Genomic DNA, 14,307 nt, shown 5'->3' with positions numbered 1-14,307 from the left:
AAGTAGTGCTTGATAGCCGCTTCGGAATGGAGCGATGTCAAAGGTTAACTTTTCACTTCGGAAGTTGTGGGGAGAACCGAATACAACCTCTAATACTAGAGAGCCCGTACAGCGGGCCTCTGGGCCTAGTATTACTCCTTTAAAGGTAGTGTTGCTTTGGCTAATTCACATTGGGTCTATCCCCATTTTGTGGACTGTGTCCTGATATATCAGATTAAGACTACTGCCGCCGTCCATGAGGACTTGGGTGAGATGATATCCATTGATAATTGGGTCTAGCACCAAGGCAGCCAATCCTCCGTGTCGGATACTCGTCAGGTGATCCCTGTGATCAAAAGTGATCGGGCGGGCCGACCAAGGGATGGACTTAGGGGTGACGGGCTCTACGGCGCGTATGTCTCGGAGTGCATGTTTGCTTCTTGTATTTGGTACGTGAATCATGTTCACTGTTTTGACCTCTGGTGGGAATTTTTTCTGTCCCCCAGTGCTTTGCTGGCGAGGCTCATCCTCGTCTTCACTTGGTGTTTCCCTCCCCTTGTGTTCGGCGTTTAACTTGCCGGCCTACTTGAAGACCCAGCATTCTCTGTGGGTGTGATTTGAAAGTTTATCGGAGGTGCCATGAATCTGACATAATTTGTCTAGAATCTTGTTTAGGCTGGACGGTCCATCTCTGTTGCCTTTGAAAGGCTTTTTTCGTTGACCGGGTCGAGAGCCCCTAAATCCGGCGTTTACCGCCTTGTTGTCTGGGTTGTCTTCGTTATCTCGACACTTGCTTTTACTGCGTCGTGGTTTTCCATTACAATCCCTGACTTCAGATGTGCCTGGGTCGCTCGTGCTACTACGGGCTAGCCAACTGTCTTTGCCCGCGCAAAAGCGGGTCATAAGGCTTTTTAGGGCTGCCATTTTCTTTCGTTTTTCTTGGCCAAGGTGTCTGGCGAGCCATTCGTCTCGGACGCTGTGTTTGAAAGCTGCTAAGGCTTCGGCGTCCGGACAATCGACAATTTGGTTCTTCTTAGTGAGAAATCTGTTCCAAAGCTTTCGGGCTGACTCTCCGGGCTGTTGAATTATATGACTTAAATCGTCTACATCTGGAGGTCAAACATAGGTCCCTTGAAAGTTATCCCTAAAGGCATCCTCAAGCTCGTCCCAACTTCCAATTGAATTTTCGGGGAGGCTCTTCAGCCAGTGCCGAGCTGGTCCTTTCAGCTTGAGGGGCAAGTATTTGATGGCGTGGAGATCGTCTTCGCGAGCCATATGGATGTGGAGGATGAAGTCCTCAATCCAGACCCTAAGGTCTGTCGTTCCGTCGTACGCCTCTATGTTCACGGGTTTGAATCCCTCTGGAAATTTGTGATCCAGGACCTCATCGGTGAAACATATGGAGTGCGCGGCACCCCTGTATTTGGATGTGTCATGGCGTTCTGACGGTTGTAGTGTTCGGTTTTGATTATGCGCTGGAGCGCGCTTCCTAGATCTATAGATGGATCTGGTCACGCCGGCCATTTGATGCAAGTCCTCGCTTGGATCGTGTGCTGACTTATGCGCGGCCACGTTAGCCGCCCTATCGCAGTCACGAGGTGGTCGATCCGACCGGTCGGCCATTTTATTTTTCGGTTGTGTGGGCTCTAAGGCCTCATCATCGAATTCAGGCAACAACTTGCGCTTTGGATAGCTCTTTGTGTGGAGACTTCCACCATACTTTTCTTTAGTGTCAAGAACTTTGTTCCATCTACTGTTGAACGTATTCTGCGCGGCCTTAAGCCTTTGCTTCTGCTTCTTCAGACTCCTCGCGGTGGCAATAAGCCTTCTACGAAGGTTCTCTTGTTCCAAGTGCCTTTCCGGGATGATGTGTGCATTGTTGTCTGGACTGTTTTCCTCTCGGGAGAGAGGTTGATGAGCTTTATCCTCGCCGTCGCCGTGATCGGACAGCGGCTCCGTGCTATGTTCGCCATCCGCTTGTTCATCTTGTTCTGTCGCTGGGTCAATGTGGTCGTCGTTTCCTCTGGAGTCGACCGGGGTGTTATTTTTTCTTGCGCTGTTATCGTTGTTCTTGCCGAGGCGGGATTTGGAGCGGCGCCTACGCCGTCGCTTTGGTTGCTTCTCGAGGGAGCTACTACATCCTTCCGTTCCTCGTCATTGTTTTCTTTGGGGGTGTCCACCATGTATATATCATATGATGAGGTGGCAGTCCAGTGCCCTATGGGCGGTGGTTCCTATTCGTCTCCTGCATCGTCGTCCATACCGTCGATGTCTTCAGAGCCGAAATCGAGCATGTCGGTTAAATCATCGACAGTGGCTACTAAGTGGGTGGTGGGTGGGCAGCGAATTTCTCCGTCGTCCGCATCCCATTCTAGCCGGACATACTCTCTTCGTCTAGGTGTGTAAGTCACCTTACGAAAACCAAATAATCCCAAAACACTTAGGCACAGTACATTAACTCCCTCCTCATTTCTTGTTTTGTGACATATCAACCAATAAAAGATGTGGGCCGTGCATGCTTTCAATGACTTCAGACTACCAAACATGACATGCAATGGTTAGTTCATTGCATGCAATGCTATTAATTAGCAAAAAGACATTAAGTTTTCTCGTTTTCCTCTCCGCCTTGGTCGTGGTGCACAACTTAAGATGACTTACACACCTAGACGGAGGGAGTAGTTTGGCCAAGGGCCTCCTGACAAGGAGAGAGACCTCAATGAGTTTAGTACGTCGCCCAGTGGTGAGTGCTGAAAGATATCCACGAAGGAAAACTCCATGATAGGTGCCCAATCAGATTTGATAGGCACGGACGCAGGCAGTTCGGAGCCCGTGGCCGGGGACGAATCCAAACGTCCAGCAACATGGGTCTCATCACAGGTGAAGTCAGTATTCGGCTCTATCACCGCTGAGTGTGCAGCCTCCGTGGCGGGGTCCATCCACCCATCCTCGGACGGCGTAATCTGCTCTGGATCGAGGGACGAAGTAGCTGCAGGTGGGATCTCCCGAACACTGTCCGTCGGCAGAGCTAAGTCATGCCTGTCGTGACTGTGCGGCTCACCTGACATGGGCTCGAATCCGTGGAAGATCAAGTTGAAAGTGCAACTATCCCTAGGTGGTTTTGGTAATTCATAACAACATATAGCTCATTGAGCTAATGCTATTCCAAGATGATTATTTCAGGAAAGCTCAATGATTGGCATGGCATGGATGTGAAAGTGGAACCCTCAAAATGCTAAGGAAAAAGGATTGGCTCAAGCTCAAAAGCTCAAGACTCTTCATTTTATATTTTAGTGATCCAAGATCACATTGAGTATTTAGGAAAAGCCAATACTATCAAGGAGGGATGAGTTGTTGCATAATGAGCCTCTTGCTTCATGTGCTTAGTGATATGCTCCAAAAACCCTCAACTACTTTCCCATATCCACATATGACCTAAACCCTAAGCCAAACTCGGTCCTACCGATTCTTCCTATCCAGCGCCACCGAGTTTCACTTGTCATTAGCCACTGCCAAACCCTAGCAATTCGGTTCTACTGATAGGGATCTCGGTCTCACCGAGATGGGATTGCAAACTCTCTGTTTCCCTTTCGTAACTTTTCGGTCTCACCAAAAGAGCGAATCGGTCCCACCGAGATTGCAATGTAAATTCAGTGTTTCCCCTTTGTAACTTTTCGGTCTCACCGAAAGAGCAAATCGGTCCCACCGAGTTTGCCTGACCAACTCTCTGGTTAGCTAATTACCAAATTCGGTCTCACCGAGTTTGTGTAATCGGTCTCACCGAGATTACGTTATGCCCAAACCCTAACCATATCGGTCCTACCGAGTTGCATGTCAGTCCCACCGAAAATCTCTAACGGTCACTAGGTTTACATTTTCGGTCCGGCCGAGTTTGTTGATTCGGTCCCACCGAGATTGGAAAACTGTGTAACGGTTGGATTTTGTGTGGAGGCTATATATACCCCTCCACCTCCTCTTCATTCGAAGAGAGAGCCATCAGAACACATACACCATTCCAACTCATATGTTCTGAGAGAGAACCACCTACTCATGTGTTTAGACCAAGATATTCCATTCCTACCATATGAATCTTGATCTCTAGCCTTCCCAAGTTGCTTTCCACTCAAATCTTCTTTCCACCAAATCCAAATCCTATGAGAGAGAGTTGAGTGTTGGGGAGACTATCATTTGAAGCACAAGAGCAAGGAGTTCATTACCTACACACCATTTGTTACTTCTTGGAGAGTGGTGTCTCCTAGATTGGCTAGGTGTCACTTGGGAGCCTCCGACAAGATTGTGGAGTTGAACCAAGAAGTTTGTAAGGGCAAGGAGATCGCCTACTTCGTGAAGATCTACCGCTAGTGAGGCAAGTCCTGTGTGGGCGATGGCCATGGTGGGATAGACAAGGTTGCTTCTTCGTGGACCCTTTGTGGGTGGTTGCTTCTTCGTGGACCCTTCGTGGGTGGAGCCCTGTGTCGACTCTCGCAACCGTTACCCTTTGTGGGTGGAGCCCTGTGTGGACTCTTGCAACCGTTACCCTTTGTGGGTTGAAGTCTCCATCAACGTGGATGTAGGATAGCACCACCTATCCGAACCACGGGAAAAACATCCGTGTCTCCAATTCTGTTTGAATTCTCCAAACCCTTCCCTTTACATTCTTGCAAGTTGCATGCTTTACTTTCCGCTGCCAATATACTCTTTGCATGCTTGCTTGAATTATGTGATGATTGCTTGACTTGTCTTAAAATAGCTAAAATCTGCTAAGAACTAAAATTGGGAAAAGGTTAAGTTTTTATTTGGTCAAGTAGTCTAATCACCCCCCTCTAGACATACTTTCGATCCTACAAGTGGTATCAGAGCTTTGGTCTCCATTTGCTTTGATCTCCATAGCTTTGGTGGTCATAGCCTTGGTTTCACAACCTAGGAGAGTATGGCGTCTAGCGAGGGAAATTACCACCGTAGAGGTCCCTACTTTGATGGTACTAATTTTGCTAGTTGGAAGCATAAAATGAAAATGCATATTCTTGGACATAACCCCGCCGTTTGGGCTATTGTGTGTGTTGGTTTGCAAGGTGACTTCTTTGATGGGAGAGAACCAAACCGTGAAGCTACCGCGGATGAGTTAAAGATGTTGCAATACAATGCTCAAGCTTGTGATATTCTCTTCAACGGATTGTGCTCCGAAGAATTCAACAAAATCAGCCGTCTTGAGAATGCGAAGGAAATTTGGGACACTTTGATTGATATGCACGAAGGTACCGACTCCGTCAAGGAATCCAAGTTGGATGTGCTTCAAAGCCAACTTGGCAAGTTCAAGATGAAGGATGGTGAAGGTGTCGCGGAAATGTACTCTAGGCTTGCTCTCATCACAAATGAGATTGCCGGCTTAGGAAGTGAAGAGATGACCGATAGATTCATCATCAAGAAGATTCTAAGAGCCTTGGATGGAAAATATGATACCGTGTGCACATTGATCCAAATGATGCCCAATTACAAAGATCTCAAGCCAACGGAGGTGATTGGAAGAATTGTTGCTCATGAGATGTCACTTAAGGATAAAGAGGAACTTCACAACAAATCAAGTGGTGCCTATAAAGCCTCATGTGAAGCCCCTACATCATCAAGTGAGAAACACGACTTCCATGAAGAATTGAGCTTAATGGTGAAGAACTTCAACAAGTTCTACAAGAGTAGAAGCAAAGATAGAAGCTTCAAGTCAAGGTCCTACAATGACAAAAGATCTTCTAGTCGAGAGCGAAACTGCTACAGTTGTGGAAGAACCGGACACTATTCCAATGAGTGTACGGCTCCCTACAAGAGAAGAGAAGATTCTCCAAAAACAAGAAGCAAAGAATCACCACCAAGAGAGAGGAGGAGTAGAGATGATCGTTATGAACGAAGATACTCACGGAGAAGCAAGGATTCGAAAAGGAAGGAAAAATCATCAAGGAGCTACACAAGACGAAGACATCAAGCTCATGTTGGTGAATGGGTATCCGGCTCCGACTCCGACAGCCACTCCGAGAGAAGTTATCACTCCGAATCCGAAGATACTCAAGATGAAGGTGTTGCCGGTCTAGCACTTGTGTCAACCAACTCCTACGACATATTTGACTCACCAAATGAAGGAATTGGAAGATGCTTCATGGCCAAAGGTCCTAAGGTAACACACCCCGAGTATGTTGATTTCAATAGTGATGAAGATGACTTGTTAGGTGATGATTTGCTTGTTGACAACTCTAGTGATGAATACTATGATGAAACGTCAATTAAACATGCTAATCAAGATAAAACGAATGACAATGATAAGGAGAAGATTGAGGCTCTAACTAAAGAACTAAACACTCTTAAGTTAGCTCATGAAACTATCTTCGAAGATCATCGAGAACTTTTAAGAGCTCATGAGAAATTACGCTTTGAAAAGCTCAATCTTGAGCAAGAGCATGAGTTCTTAAAAGCAATCAATGATGATCTCCGCAAGAAAATCTCTTCTTACATTGCCAAGCGTTTACTCTTATCCACTTACATGCCTCAAGTCAAGTCTAGTAACAATAACAAGAAATATTCTTCCTCTAGCAGTAACAATGATCATGCTAAATCCAATATTGTTGCTTCTAGTAGTTCTCTTGATTCCACTAATGATTCTCTTAGCCAAGTTACACTTGAGCAAGAAAATAGTTTATTGAAGGGAATTATAGAGAAAGGAGTGTACAAAAGCCTTGCCGGGAGTAAGCAATTCGAGGAAATTGTGCGCAAGCAAGGAATGCACCGGAAGAATCAAGGTGTTGGTTTTGAACGAAAGTTCAATGCCAATGGAGTCGAGTGGGAAGAAGATCAATACCCCAAGACAAAGTTTGTTCCTCAACAAGAGAAGTATGATACTTCTTTCAAGGGGACACAAGCTCAAGATGATCTTCCACCACAAGACTACAAGCAAAAAAGGCAAGTACAAGCTTCAAGAGGAAATTGACGCATTTGAAGAAGCTCCTAAGACCTTAGTCAAGTGGATTCCCAAGACTACTTCAAGTTCCACTTCATCAAGTACGACTACAACTCCAAGGATTCCCATCAAGATGATGTGGATCCAAAAGAAGAAGAACTAGAGAGTTCTTGAGGGTGACTCCGCCAACATACTTCACTCTTATCATTTTGGCAAGAACAAGTGCAATCAACTTCCACATCTTGCACTAGTTCAAGGAGTCACAAACCCTCTTGTTGGTAAGACAAGGGACAAGGTAACCTAAAAGTTTTCATGGACATCAACTTTTGTGTGCATCACTCTATGTCTATGGATATCCTTGTTTGTTCCTTGTGGGACTAACCCATGTAGGTATTGAAAGTGCAATTCACTCAAATGGATAGCTCCAAGTGATCTACATAAACATTGAGCATCCACATCTTCAACATCTACATGAAGTCATCATCGACAAAACCTAAGGTTAGTTCATCCCTCTTAGGGGGGATATCACATCTAGGGGGAGCTTTACTCTAAGACTTGAGCTAAAGCAACTCTAAAGATGTGAACACAACGATGCTTTATGTAAAAGTGGTAACCCCACTTGAGCTTAAACGATGAGTATGACCTATGATCAAGTGCTCTCACTTGACTCCTAAGTCAATATACTCATATATAGATGACCTTGTCATCGCAAATTGCTTGATAGATGCTAGAATTGGTTGTGCATGCCTTGCCACATATTTCATTTGCCATCTTATTGTGTGAGCATGCTGGTTGCATATTTTACTCATTCGAGGACATCCACTTGTTGTTTTGATTGTTTGGTTTTATTTTCTTTTGCCAAGTGGATGGACAAGAATGCCTAAGTACCTCCTCTAGCTATCTATGATTTTCTCGTCTCAAACTCTATTCATGCTGCATCACAAAATTTGATCAAGTCAGTTTCGAACCACTCTGTGTGAGGAGCGCTCGGAGTCCCCGATTCGTCATAGACTTAAACTTCCAAAACCTCTTTATGATTCTCGGTCTGACCGATACTCCACTTTCGGTCCTACCGAGATCATTAAGTTGATCTAGGTTTTCGATCTCGGTGCAACCGATTTGAACCTTTCGGTCACACTGAGTTTCAGTAACTGCACGCAGTTATGAATCTTGGTGCCACCGAGTTGTTCCACTCGGTCACACCGACAGGGTCGGGCTATATATAGTCACGGGCAAAATTTGGAAATTCCTCCGAACCCCTTCGCCCGCGCGATAGCCTGCTCTGCCCTCGAGGTCTCCGGATCTTCTTCTCGCCGCCAGCAGCCTCCTGTCGCTGGTCTCCGCCTCCGTCAACGGGAATTCTGCCCCGCCGTTGCTGCCGTAGCAAGTCCCCGCCGAACTAGGGTATGGACTTGATTTTTGTGCTATTCCTCGATCTGATTCCTAGCACATTGTGATCATACTGTTTCTAGCCACGTTATCCAGTCAAAACTCTCATAGATTAGGTTTGATTCGAAAATTCTAGGTTTAGGTTTCCACAGAAACCATCTCGGACCCATCGAGTTGAAAGACTCGGTCCCACGGATTTGGCTTATGCCATTGCACAAGTGAGACTCGGTCTGACCGAGAATTACTTATCGGTGTGACCGATTTTTGAACTCAGTGAAACCCTAGCAGTCTCGGTGCCACCGAACTGAGACTCGGTCCTACCGAGTTCACTAGTTTAGGTTCCAAAACTGCTTCGGTATCACCGAGTTTGAAAATCGGTAGATCCCAGATGATTTCAGTGGGAAACTAAAACTAAGTTTTTGGATCATTCTTTTTGCAAAAATCTCTGCATTTTGTGATGCTCATCCACTCTATCTCCTCTATAATCTATTCACAGGGTCAGCAGTCAGTTTGCATCATGTCAGACCAGAGTGACAGCCAAAATTTGTCAGAGCAGCAAGTGCAGTTGAGTGAGGGCACTAGCCCCTCAAGTTCCTCAGATGATGGCAGCAGGAGCACACCCAGCAACCTGCCTAAAGCTGCCACTAGATAAAGGAAGAAGAGAACCTCAGATTCTGAAGATGAGGACTATGTGGCAGAGGAAGAGACCACTTCCAAGAGAGTTGAGCCAGCTCAAGGCTCAAAGCCAGGCCTGAAAATCAAAAGGCCAGCAGGCAGGCAGCCATGTCAAAGGCTAGAGCCTCAACTGAGAAGCCCACTTCCCAAGAGCCAGCTGCAGCTGAGGGCAAGAAAAGGAAAGAAAGAGTGAAGAAGACTGTGGCTAGAGTGCTTGGGAAGGCCTCCATCATGGTAGAAGAGGATGAGGAAGAAGAGGCAGCTGCACCAGCGCCCAAGGCAGCTAAACTTATGGGAGATGCCATAAGGTCAGGGGGAGCTGCATCCAAGCCCAAGGAAGCACCTAAGGCTGCATCTAAGCCTAAGAGTGCACCAAAGAGAAACACAAGAAGCATCCCAGCCACTGAGAAGAACAAGGCCCTAGTGCCTAAGACTGTTGCTGAGGATGAGGAAGAGAATGTCCTTCGGAAGCTCAAGCCCAAGATCCCAGACCACAACGATGCTCATCCTGTGGCTGAGGATATGAAGCTCAGGAGAGACTCAGGGCTCAGGAAATGGAGAGAAGCAGATCCATACGCTTCTAGGAGAAGGACTGCAGTGGACTACAGGTTTCATACCAAGGAGCAGCAAGATTTCTATGAGACTGTGCTACTAGATAAGAAGCCCATTGTCTGTGATATGCGATGGGTTGATTGGACATATATCAAGGAGAATGAGGAGCACTATCCTAGAGTGCAAGACAGCTTCATAGCTTGTGGAGTAGCTGACTTTGTTGGGAAGAAGCTCACAAAGTGGAACAAGGAACTTATCATGCAGTTCTACTCCACAGCTCACTTTTATCCGGATGGCAGGATCACATGGATGTCAGAAGGTACAAGGTACCACTCTACTGTTGAGGAATGGGCGAAGCTAATCAATGCCCCAGAGGAGCAAGCAGATGACTTGGATATCTATGCCAAGAAGAAGGTGGACCATAACTCCATGTCCAACATGTACAAGGAGATTCCGAATGAAGCACTCGACACGTTCAAGTTTGGCTCAGTGCATTACCTGCTATCAGGATTGCCTACGATCAACTGGATCCTTAGGCACACCCTTCTGCCCAAGTCTGGAGATCACAAGATGATCAGAGGTCACGCGATCAATTTGCTTCATGTTTTTATGTGCCTCAAAAATTCAGTCTGAGCCTCATAGTGGAAACATCATTAAGAGGACTGCAGCAGATCAGAAGAGGAGCTGTGGATATGCCCCTCAGATTCAGGAGCTCATCAACTCCAAGATGGGCACGGGCGTATATTTGTTGGATAAGGAACACCTGCCCATCCGTCCAGATTTCGAGGACAATGAAGTTGTCATGACTGAGAATGAGCCATCATCTGCCCAAGCATTTGCAAAGAAGGAGAAGGCGAAAAGGAAAAAGCTGCCAGGATGCCTACTCAAGCGGAGGCATCTGATTACTTCTTGAAGACCAAACAAGAGCAGCTTGGTTACTTGATTGCATCCACGCTGAGAATTGAGCAAAGTCTGGCCAACCTCACTAAGAATCAGCAGAGCCTAGAGAGGATCATGGAACAGAAGTTCTATGACTTGGATGTCAAAGTAACGGAAGTTCAGTCTGCAGTGGAGCAGCTCCAGGAGGACATGAATGAGAGGAGAGGCAGGACCACGACTCATGCTTTTTCTAGAGTGCCACGAGGCCCGAGGTCGTCTGCCGTGCCAGTTGCTGACACCAGAGCCACTACTTCAGCACCAGCTACAGCCTCAGCTCCAGCGTCTACTTCAGCTCAAACTCCAGCGACTACTTCAACATCTACAGAAGCCTTCGTCCTTGGAGTGATCCGGACTCCACCACCACCTGAAGATCAAGCCTGAGCGTCGATCTAGTGCTATGCATTTTCTAGGAACTTTTTGGTAACTTGTTGCCAAAGGGGGAGAAGATGTATAGATCATAGGCTTCGAGAGAGAGAGAGTGTTGCTTTTCTCTCTTGCTTTATTTGGTGGTTTTTCGAACCTTTTCTGCTTTTGAGTGCTTGATACTACGTCATTATTTGTGAGACATTGATGATCATGTGTTTGATCATAAGCTACACTTAATGTTTGCTTAATGCTTGCTTAAATATATCATTTATCTATCGTTTGTGATCATTCACTATTCTTGGTGATGAGTGCATGTATTTCATTCTTATCATTTTGAGCGCTCCACCAAGATGTATGTGACATGGAAGAGTAACCCATGACTCTAACTCTTTGTGCATTTGCAGTCCAAAGCAAATTTTAAATATGCACAAATTTAGGGGGAGCTCTTACTTATCACATACTTCTCAAAGCGACGATATATTTCATGCTTATTATCATTTGTCGAAGCTTTGATCTATATGTTGTCATCAATTACCAAAAAGGGGGAGATTGAAAGTGCAACTATCCCTAGGTGGTTTTGGTAATTCATAACAACATATAGCTCATTGAGCTAATGCTATTCCAAGATGATTATTTCAGGAAAGCTCAATGATTGGCATGGCATGGATGTGAAAGTGGAACCCTCAAAATGCTAAGGACAAAGGATTGGCTCAAGCTCAAAAGCTCAAGACTCTTCATTTTATATTTTAGTGATCCAAGATCACATTGAGTCCATAGGAAAAGCCAATACTATCAAGGAGGGATGAGGTGTTGCTTAATGAGCCTCTTGCTTCATGTGCTATGATATGCTCCAAAACCCTCAACTACTTTCCCATATCCACATTTGACCTAAACTCTAAGCCAAACTCGGTCCTACCGATTCTTCCTATCCGGCGCCACCGAGTTTCACTTGTCATTAGCCACTGCCAAACCCTAGCAATTCGGTTCTACCGATAAGGATCTCGGTCCACCGAGATGGGGTTGCAAACTCTCTGTTTCCCTTTCGTAACTTTTCGGTCCCACCGAAAGAGCGAATCGGTCCCACCGAGATTGCAATGTAAACTCAGTGTTTCCCCTTTGTAACTTTTCGGTCTCACCGAGTTCCACTCGGTCTCACCGAAAGAGCAAATCGGTCCCACCGAGTTTGCCTGACCAACTCTCTGGTTAGCTAATTACCAAATTCGGTCTCACCGAGTTTGTGTAATCGGTCTCACCGAGATTACGTTATGCCCAAACCCTAACCATATCGGTCCTACCGAGTTGCATGTCAGTCCCACCGAAAATCTCTAACGGTCACTAGGTTTACATTTTCGGTCCGACCGAGTTTGTTGATTCGGTCCCACCGAGATTGGAAAACTTGTGTAATGGTTGGATTTTGTGTGGAGGCTATATATACCCCTCCACCTCCTCTTCATTCGAATGGAGAGAGCCATCAGAACACACACACCTTCCAACTCATATGTTCTGAGAGAGAACCACCTACTCATGTGTTGAGACCAAGACATTCCATTCCTACCATATGAATCTTGATCTCTAGCCTTCCCAAGTTGCTTTCCACTCAAATCTTCTTTCCACCAAATCCAAATCCTATGAGAGAGTTGAGTGTTGGGGAGACTATCATTTGAAGCACAAGAGCAAGGAGTTCATTACCTACACACCATTTGTTACTTCTTGGAGAGTGGTGTCTCCTAGATTGGCTAGGTGTCACTTGGGAGCCTCCGACAAGATTGTGGAGTTGAACCAAGGAGTTTGTAAGGGCAAGGAGATCGCCTACTTCGTGAAGATCTACCGCTAGTGAGGCAAGTCTCGTGTGGCGATGGCCATGGTGGGATAGACAAGGTTGCTTCTTCGTGGACCCTTTGTGGGTGGTTGCTTCTTCGTGGACCCTTCGTGGGTGGAGCCCTGTGTGGACTCGCGCAACCGTTACCCTTCGTGGGTTGAAGTCTCCATCAACGTGGATGTAGGATAGCACCACCTATCCGAACCACGGGAAAAACATCCGTGTCTCCAATAGCGTTTGAATTCTCCAAACCCTTCCCTTTACATTCTTGCAATTTGCATGCTTTACTTTCCGCTGCCAATATACTCTTTGCATGCTTGCTTGAATTGTGTGATGATTGCTTGACTTATCCTAAAATAGCTAAAATCTGCCAAGAACTAAAATTGGGAAAAGGTTAAGTTTTTATTTGGTCAAGTAGTCTAATCACCCCCCCTCTAGACATACTTCGATCCTACAAATACCAAGCGAGCAAGTTACATAAAGCTCTCCTAAATCCCAAGTGGCATCGATTTCCTATCTATTAAGCCCCTAGGGGCCAACCTTGGCGAGCCCAGCATTCGCTGGCTCTGGCTCCTTTAAGAGATCTTTATTCTCTTTTCGAGAAGTTTGTGTTAAACACAACAATTTTTTTTCCACACGGATATCGATCCTTAATTCGGTCACCCGTGCCCATATTAAGGCTTGGGGGCTACTGGGCTTCGCGCTCATTATTTATAAATATTAAAGGGGCACATCGATCCCCTGATCTGGTGTTGCCACCCGACCAGTGTCTCGGGGGCTACTGCGTTGCCTGTTCGGTGCAGAAAATTCAAAGTGCTTAGTGTTCGGCTTGACCGAACTATGGGCAAACGCGTCTTCGGACAACAATAGGTACCATCTGGACCTATCTGGCGTCAAGCTGATATATTGCGGCAACTTCTCAAAACCCTCTCTCAAGGGCCCATTCGCCGATCACTATTATCACTAATATATATTACACTGCGTTTCTATTCCTACGTATGCTGCCGAGCTAGGAGTTGATCCTCAGGCTGATTTCGCAAATCGACCTGAGTCTCAAGGGCTACCAGGATCAACAGTTTTATGTTTTCCTTCAGGTGCACCTCGGGTTTAGACGGACACACACCTTGGGGGCTACTGGATATACATATACTGGCTATATATCTCGGCACAAAGTAAATTACACCGATCAAAAATATTCACAAAAATCAGCCCGCGGTCGGGGTCGTGCACCACCTCGGAAGCAGTCCGGCATAAATCTCGGGCGCCAGTGGCTAGCTCCATAGAGGGCATTTCCGGCATTAAGCTCGGCTGAATTCGTTCAATCTTTTAGAAGACCGAGGTAGTTTACGACACCTCGGACGCTGACCATCGTTGGAGCTCGGAAGTGGTCCGGCATAAAGCCCGGATTCGAATGGCTCGTTCCATAGAGAAATTTTCAGCGTTAAACTTGGATAACCTCCTTCAAACTTTCTCAAGCCAAGGTGATCTATGACACCTCAGATATAGTCCGACGTTGGTGCTTGGCTGCAAAAGATATCTCGAATGCAGTCCGGCGTTGTAGCCCGGATGCAAGAGGACACCGTCGCACGGGAACAACTTCAAACCAGAGGTATGGCGTAAAAAATAATCCTAAGGCACTGATAAAGGCCGG

The sequence above is a fragment of the Triticum urartu genome, chromosome 2 (assembly GCF_003073215.2).
Source record: "Triticum urartu cultivar G1812 chromosome 2, Tu2.1, whole genome shotgun sequence".
NCBI lineage: Eukaryota > Viridiplantae > Streptophyta > Magnoliopsida > Poales > Poaceae > Triticum > Triticum urartu.
This window is presented reverse-complemented; position numbering follows the sequence as displayed.